The sequence below is a fragment of the Penaeus chinensis genome, chromosome 10 (assembly GCF_019202785.1).
Source record: "Penaeus chinensis breed Huanghai No. 1 chromosome 10, ASM1920278v2, whole genome shotgun sequence".
NCBI classification, from domain to species: domain Eukaryota; kingdom Metazoa; phylum Arthropoda; class Malacostraca; order Decapoda; family Penaeidae; genus Penaeus; species Penaeus chinensis.
The window spans coordinates 22,101,486-22,108,985 of NC_061828.1; the positions used below are offsets into that span (position 1 = coordinate 22,101,486).

Here is a 7,500-nt window from a genome sequence, read left to right on the forward strand (position 1 = left end):
TCCTAGGTTAACAGAATATGCAGGATATAACGCAGCGGATGTCGATTAAACACAACTCGATTCCTCTTTCATGAAATGTCAACAATACCTAGGACACGGCAGTGGCATAATTGCAGCTGTGCCTTTGGCCGGGAGGCTGGGAACAAACGGAGTCGGCGTATTCAGTAGTTTGTAAAGGCCGCCAATTTCCTTTTCCCAAGTTTCGCCACTCACAAATTTTCTCTTAACTTTGGGACTTTCAAACATGTCTTACTTCGTCAGCCTTCTCGTGCTCCACGATCAAGCCACATCTTATACATAAAAATTCTAAGACGCAGCGTCCTTCTGAATTAAACATACTGTCACTTAAGTTTTTCATGTCTAAAGAAGAACCATCCGACATCATGTGGGACTAGAGTTCCCAACCCGTTGACCGGGGAAACTTTCTGCAGGGCCATAGAGCAATTTGCAAATTATGAATTCGAATCAAACTCGATTTCATCTCACCCGCCGTGACCGTCGAATCCTTTCAAGTGTCAATAAACAGAAATCTTTCTAAACAGACTCCTTGCGCCATAGCGATTGGTGCCTGTACTTGCAGGACTAAGCATAAATGAATCTGTAATGACGAGACACTAATAGAGAGTACTTGGAACCACTCTGAGGACACTTTCAAGGCTCTTGCCAAGAGCAAGATTAACATACACCTGTCGACATTTGTTGCTCGGACTTTCCCCTCGGTTCGGATCCAGTGGCAAATACATTTTTCCATGAGAACTTGCGACTCACTCAGCCGGAAAATGCCGAAGGACTGTAAATCACGCGAGCGAGCGGGAATCGTCTGATTTGAAGCGGAAGTTAAAGTGCGAGCAGGACTTTTCGGGGCGATACCAGCATTGCTGACTGTGAAGGGGCCGAGGGCGCGCGGCGGGAGGAGAGTGGCACGGTACCAGCATGTCTGCCCGGCGCGAGCGGGGGATAGGAGGTGACAAGGCGTCTCGGAGCGACGGGAAAGATTCAGGTGAAAGCGGAGGGGAAATGATTCGGAAAAAAGAGAGAGCAGAGGAGAAAGATGCAGTCTCGAGGAGGGAAAGGGTGTGTGTGGTGGAAATCCGAAAAAGATTGCAGGGAAGAGCGAGAACTTTTTTTGGAAGGAGCTAAGCCGGAGGGGGAAGGAGCCAAAATTACAGTCAATGAACAAGAAAAAAATGTGTATGTATAATATTATAATGCATGCATGTTTTCGTCTGCGTGAATGTACATGCATGCATACAGACTTACATACATATTTATATACATATACACGTACACACACACACATATGCGTGTGTATGTATGTATATATACATATAAACATATATATATACATATATACATATATATACATATATATACATATATATACACATATATATATGCATCTCTCTATATATATATGTGTGTGTGTGTGTGTGTGTGTGTGTGTGTGTGTGTGTGTGTGTGTGTGTGTGTGTGTGTGTGTGTGTGTGTGTGTGTGTGTGTGTGTGTGTGCCTGCGTGCGTGTGTTTGTGTGTGTTCAACTAATTTTACATTTACATCTTTAGAAGCAAAGAGAAATGGGGATAAATCCAATTGAGAGTCATAGGCTAAAATCACTTTTTAGAAGCGAATAATGAATAACATAATCCAATATACAATATATGAGCCATGAGAACACCATGGGGCGTCTGCACTCTAAAAGCTCACGTAAAAGATTTTACGCCGAAAAATATCGCAGGATTCAATCTCTTTTAAAGCGCACTAAATTTCTAATAAAAAGGTTAGCCCGAAACAGAAGCGGCGCGCTCTATGCTGCTCGTCCTCCTAATCGGCGCAGGACGAAACAGTAAAGAACCTCATCACCAGAGCCGAGCCTCCGCAGCACGATGGCAATCACACAATCCCTCGCCTCATGCCAAGGCGACCTTGTTCAGAGCGGGGCGCTGCGGTCCAGACATTACTCGCCGCTTAGGAAACAGAAAAAAAGTATGACCTTTGTAAAAAAGAAAACAAGGAAAGGACAAATATTCCCCAAATTAGGAGAGGTGATGAGCGGCGCTGCCCGGCATCTCCTTCCCACACGAGAATTAAGGGCGAGGGAGTGGAGTCCCTGGCAAGGCAGGGGTTTAGGGGACAAAACCACCTTAGAAGGGGATTAGGGTTTGTAGGCGGTGGCGCTTTCCCTGTCATCCCCTGTATCTATCAGCCTCGAGACCCGCTCACTATGACGGATAGCTTGTGGATTAATAAAGTTGAGTAACGTTTCCACACAGGCGGAGTGGAAGGCAAAATTCAGACGTATAAATCACCTAAATTTGAAAGAAAAAAAAAGAATTTAGATAAAAGAAGATCCGAGCAGCAAAGTGTTAGACGATATGAAAGCTACGACGAGGTGGGCTATAAGAAGAATGAGCAAGGAGCGCGCGAGAAGGAGCGCAGGCCGGGGCAGGACATGGCAGAGGAAACGGCGAGATCGGATCAAAGGAAGGACCTAATGTGAGAGCAGACGCTTCAGAGAAAGGCGACCCATGACAAAATATTTCTAGAGCGTATTTAGGGTACTAAGGGTACGAACAGGATAAGGAAGAAAGACATTGAGAGGAGAGATCTGAGAAAAGCAACAGTAAGAGAGATACGAAAAAAAGAGAAAAAGAGAAGAAGAAAGAATTATTTTCAGAAAAAGTCCTGTACATCTGTACATCAGAGATCCAGCCAGTCCGTTCCGTTAGTCCTCGAGGCACACCTCTCCCTGGCGAGACCCATTCCATGGCACCTTATTCCTCTGCTTCCTGGCCTTGGGAGCGGAGTGCCATAAAGCCAGCTTCCTCTCTGATAGCGGCACTAATGCGCTGTTCCCTCTTTTATCCCGAAGATTTTAAAACATTCCTTCTTTTTTCGCGGCTACTGAATAATAGTCCGAGACATTCGCGGTGAATATAACCGGCATAAAGGCCCGTGACCCTCGCAGTCCTGCAAGGGCTTCTCTGAGACGCTCGGGGAAGGGGAGCCGAGGACGGGGGAAGGGAAGACGTGGAAAAGGGTGAAATTAAAGACGGGTCAGAAATGGGTGGGTATAAACAAAAGTGCGAGAGAGAGAGAGAGAGAGAGATGGGGGGAGGGGGAGGGGGAGGGGGAGGGGGGAGAAGGAGGGAGGGAGGGAGAGAGAGAGAGAGAGAGAGAGAGAGAGAGAGAGAGAGAGAGAGAGAGAGAGAGAGAGAGAGAGAGAGAGAGAGAGAGAGAGAGAGAGAGAGAGAGAGAGAGAGAGAGAGAGAGAGAGAGAGAGAGAGAGAGAGAGAGAGAGAGAGAGAGAGAGAGAGATTCAAATATACAGCAAAATATGTCTAAGCAAGACAATATGAACTAATTATACATATGGCTATATAAATGTAAGTATTTATGTATGATCTACAAATAACATGAAAATGAAAGTAACACAAATGTACACACCTCTTACAGCCCTGTGCATGACCAGTAAATAATAAGTAAATGGGAAAAAAAGAAATGGGCAAACAAGAGACAATACTGCGTTCCTTAAAATAAACATTTTCCTTTCGAGGACAAAAGCGTCCTCGGTTTAATTTATGTTACTGTAAAGCCATATATAATCAAGCTTACAGAGAGCAATAGTCATTCGAGCTTTAATTAAGGCGTCTTGCATTAAGTTTCCTGTCTGATACGCACCTAATGATATCAGGCGCTCCCGTATTTCCCAGACTACCCTCATTTTCGACGAAACTGAAAATATGCTATTAAAGTTCAGAGATTCGATAGGAGCTATCAGTCAACCATACTACACGTATTGTATATAATTATACAAATGTTACATTGTAGAAACACAAATACAAACGAATGTTTGAGTAAATTGACACAAGTTTGTCACTATTGGTGAGCAAGTATTATTAAAGCGGTTTGGATTTTATGCTCTAAATTAATGTAGACAATGGAGATCATATCCATTTCCTGCTACAAACTAATAGATGTTACACGATGTATATTTTGTATCCAAGACATTGCCAGGTGATGTTACGTCAATACGTACACATATATGTCATGCAACTATTTTTTGTTTGTTTATATGCTTCGTGTTGTAACACTAAAACCAGACAATGAATTTACAATAACGCTGTATTCACAAACATTGTACAACTCAAAATTGCATTCAAGTCTTTTCAAGTTGTTGACTGCTGAAGGCATAGGAAACCTCAGCAACGCTGCAAAATCAATCTCTGAGTCTAGCTCCTTGTTCAGCTCTGCATTTTTTCCACTAAACGAACAGTCGCGTTACTGTTTTGTGAGAAATGTTGAGCGAGTTGCGACAGGGAGCGCGAGAGTTCTCTGGCTGAGGCGAGCGAGGCAGGCATGCTGAAGGGGAGGGGAGGGTGACAGGTAATAGAGTATAAAGGGGAGAGCAGCGTGAAGGGGTGAGGAGGGGATGGCGGAGGGGAGGGTGGGCGGGGAGCCAATACAGAAGAAATCGGCGGGAGAGGGGAGGGCGCGAGAGCAGGACACGGGTGGAATGCTAAAGGGAGAGGACAGGATAGTAGGAAAAGTTGCTGATGAATCCTACGCCCAAGCTCGACGCTGGCCGTCAGATCCTCACCCTTCAAAACAGTTAAGTTATAATAGTGAGCATGCATGTTATGCAGTAGTATTTCTTTATTCCTTCTCCTAATAGATATTCCCCGAGCCTATGAACGAAGAGTACTCTGACACTTTCTAACGCATTTTCTTACGTTTTACAATAGCTATATCTGACAAACATCTACCATGGACAAACTTGGGTTTCCCGATCATAACTGCCAAGGGAAACCAAACCTCAGCAATGGCCACAGGGGCACGGGACGTCAATACCTTTACCCAGTCAAGCCAGTCCCATGGAGTCTGCCTGAATGCAGCATCGAGGCGCAGGTGGGTATTTTTGCAGACACAGCTTTTTGAGGTGTCTTTTATGCAAGGCATCTGGATTCGTCATGAGAGATGAATCCGGGTGGGGGGGGGGGGGGGCGGTGTCTTCGTTTAAGGAGATAGACTGCGAGTACTGCATTGTTTTCTGCCGCGGCTTAGATTTATGCTTGGTTGTGACTCATCTTTATTTACTCGACACTACGAGGGGATCTTGAGAAGTGTATATTCTTTTCCCCCTGCCTCCCTCCCTCGAGACAGACAGAGATCTCCCTCCTTGGGACATCTACTTCTCTTAGCATCTACCCCTTTTACCTTTCTCCCTCACTCCCTTCCTTCTATATCGCCCTCCCTTCCGCGCTCTCTCTCTCTCTCTCTCTCTCTCTCTCTCTCTCTCTCTCTCTCTCTCTCTCTCTCTCTCTCTCTCTTTCTCTCTCTCTTTCTCTCTCTCTTTCTCTCTCTCTCTTTCTCTCTCTCTCTTTCTCTCTCTCTCCTTACTTTCTCTCTCTCTCTCTCTCTCTCTCTCTCTCTCTTACTTTCTCTCTCTCTCTCTTTCTTACTTTCTCTCTCTCTCTCTTTCTCTCTCTCTCTCTCTCTCTCTCTCTCTCTCTCTTTCTCTCTCTCTCTCTTTCTCTCTCTCTCTCTCTCTCTCTCTCTCTCTCTCTCTCTCTCTCTCTCTCTCTCTCTCTCTCTCTCTCTTTCTCTCTTTCTTTCTTTCTCTCTCCCCCTCTCTCTCTCTCTCTCTCTCTCTCTCTCTCTCTCTCTCTCTCTCTCTCTCTCTCTCTCTCTCTCTCTCTCTCTCTCTCTCTCTCTCTTCTCTCTCTCTCTCTCTCTCTCTCTCTCTCTCTCTCTCTCTCTCTCTCTCTCTCTCTCTCTCTCTCTCTCTCTCTCTCTCTCTCTCTCTCTCTCTCTCTCTCTCTCTCTCTCTCTCTCTCTCTCTCTCTCTCTCTCTCTCTCTCTCTTTCTCTATCTCTTACTTTCTCTTTCTTTCTTTTTTCTTTCCTTCTTTCTTTCTCTCATTCACTCACTCACTCACTTCCTCTTTCTCTCATTCACTCTCTCTCTCTCTTTCTCTCACCCACTCTCTCTCACTCACTCACCCACTCTTTCAACCACTCATCCACTCACTCACTCACTCACTCACTCAATCATCATCACTTACTCACTCACTCTTCCCTTCTCTGTTTTATTTCCTTCTCCCTTCCCGACCTCTCAGTTACCAAAACGAAGACAAGTTACCTGCGTCATAAGTCTCTAGATGACAGCACAGCACTGGGACCCGTAGAGCACTTTGGCGCCCCTGAGATCACTCCAGCAGAGCGGAGGCGTCCTTACCTGCAGACAAGGAAGAGAAGCTAATGTTAGCATCAGCTGTAAGCCATGTAACAATTATGTCGATAATGATGGAAAATGCAAATTAGAAAAATTCTGATCAAAATGGCTGACGAAACAGAGAGAGAAGACGAAGATGAAAGCGCCAGCTCACAAAAGGAAGCGAAGGAGCGGGAGAGAGGGACGGGGGGCGCCTCGAACAGCTAAGCGCTGGGGGAAAGGGGGGGGGGGGGGCGCTTGCATCACAACAAATGAAGCTTTACTTTGGGATCTTTGTTCACTTCTCTTGCGCCTAAGATATTCTCTGAGAGACACCTTCCACTCGGTTACACGACTGAAGGTAACTTTTTTTGTTTCTGTACTTGCTTTACTTCAAAATGGTAAATTAATCCCTTCAGGTGCATAGTATAGGTAGGATTTCCCCTGCATCTTGCACATAGATATCAGCCGCTTCCTTGCAATATCGGAAAATCTTTTGACGCAACACACCGTCGCTCATTCCCCCCTTTTATGTACATTTTTCCTAAGTTTTACTACCTGTCCAACCGACCGCCACTAAAGTCCTAGGCCCCTGCAACACTTGCATAACTATAAACAGGCAGAGGGCGGTGCTTTCCGCACGTCATAATCGCTATCTGTCGCTCGCATGCATCCTTATGGCCTGTTCGCTGCTCGTGCTAGCTTGGAGGCGCTGAACTTGCTGCGTTACCATTCCTTGTAATATCAAAAGTTTAACGCTAGCGGAGCATTCTTATTTAACTTTTGTATAAATATTTGCCCGTGACATGTGAATATAACACTTTACGTATTCCTAGAATCGTTCATTTCCATGAAGTTTTAATTCTGTCCTGTTTCTTTTTTCCCCCGAGTACGTGCCGTAGTGTGTCTGCTCTTGCCTGCCTGGTGCGCTGTTCAATAAACCTGGCGCGATTCAGGTCATTTCCCTACCCACTTCTCATTCTCAATATTTCCTTGGCTCTTTGATAGCTCTGACGTGGGCGTCCTCAATTCGCAAGGCATTTTCCGTAGATGAATATGAGCAAGGTTTACCGTCTGGATTTCCATTCGATAGACGACATATCTAATATCATTTACTCGAATATTCTAAGAACTCATAATATGAAGCCTAATACTGATCGCGCTGACTACCGACATCACTGACTCCCTATGGAATATTTTAGTATCTGTCAAATGCCCGTATTCAGGTTTTAGTGAACAGTACAAAAATACACACCAAACATCTACCACTTCAGCTTCCTCTCCTTATTT

General features: G+C 45.1%; 1 protein-coding gene across 6 annotated transcripts in view; it reads right to left on the reverse strand.

The window, feature by feature from the left end:
- Positions 1-7,500, reverse strand: part of LOC125029539 — a 651,165-nt gene that overhangs the window by 460,574 nt on the left and 183,091 nt on the right. The window contains exon 1 of one of the 6 annotated variants that reach the window (XM_047619487.1): positions 6,139-6,208. The exons of the other annotated variants lie outside the window; for them this stretch is intronic. The gene's annotated coding sequence lies outside the window, so the exon portion shown is untranslated. Of the gene's footprint in view, positions 1-6,138; positions 6,209-7,500 lie in introns of those variants that run through there. 6 annotated transcript variants of the gene reach the window in all.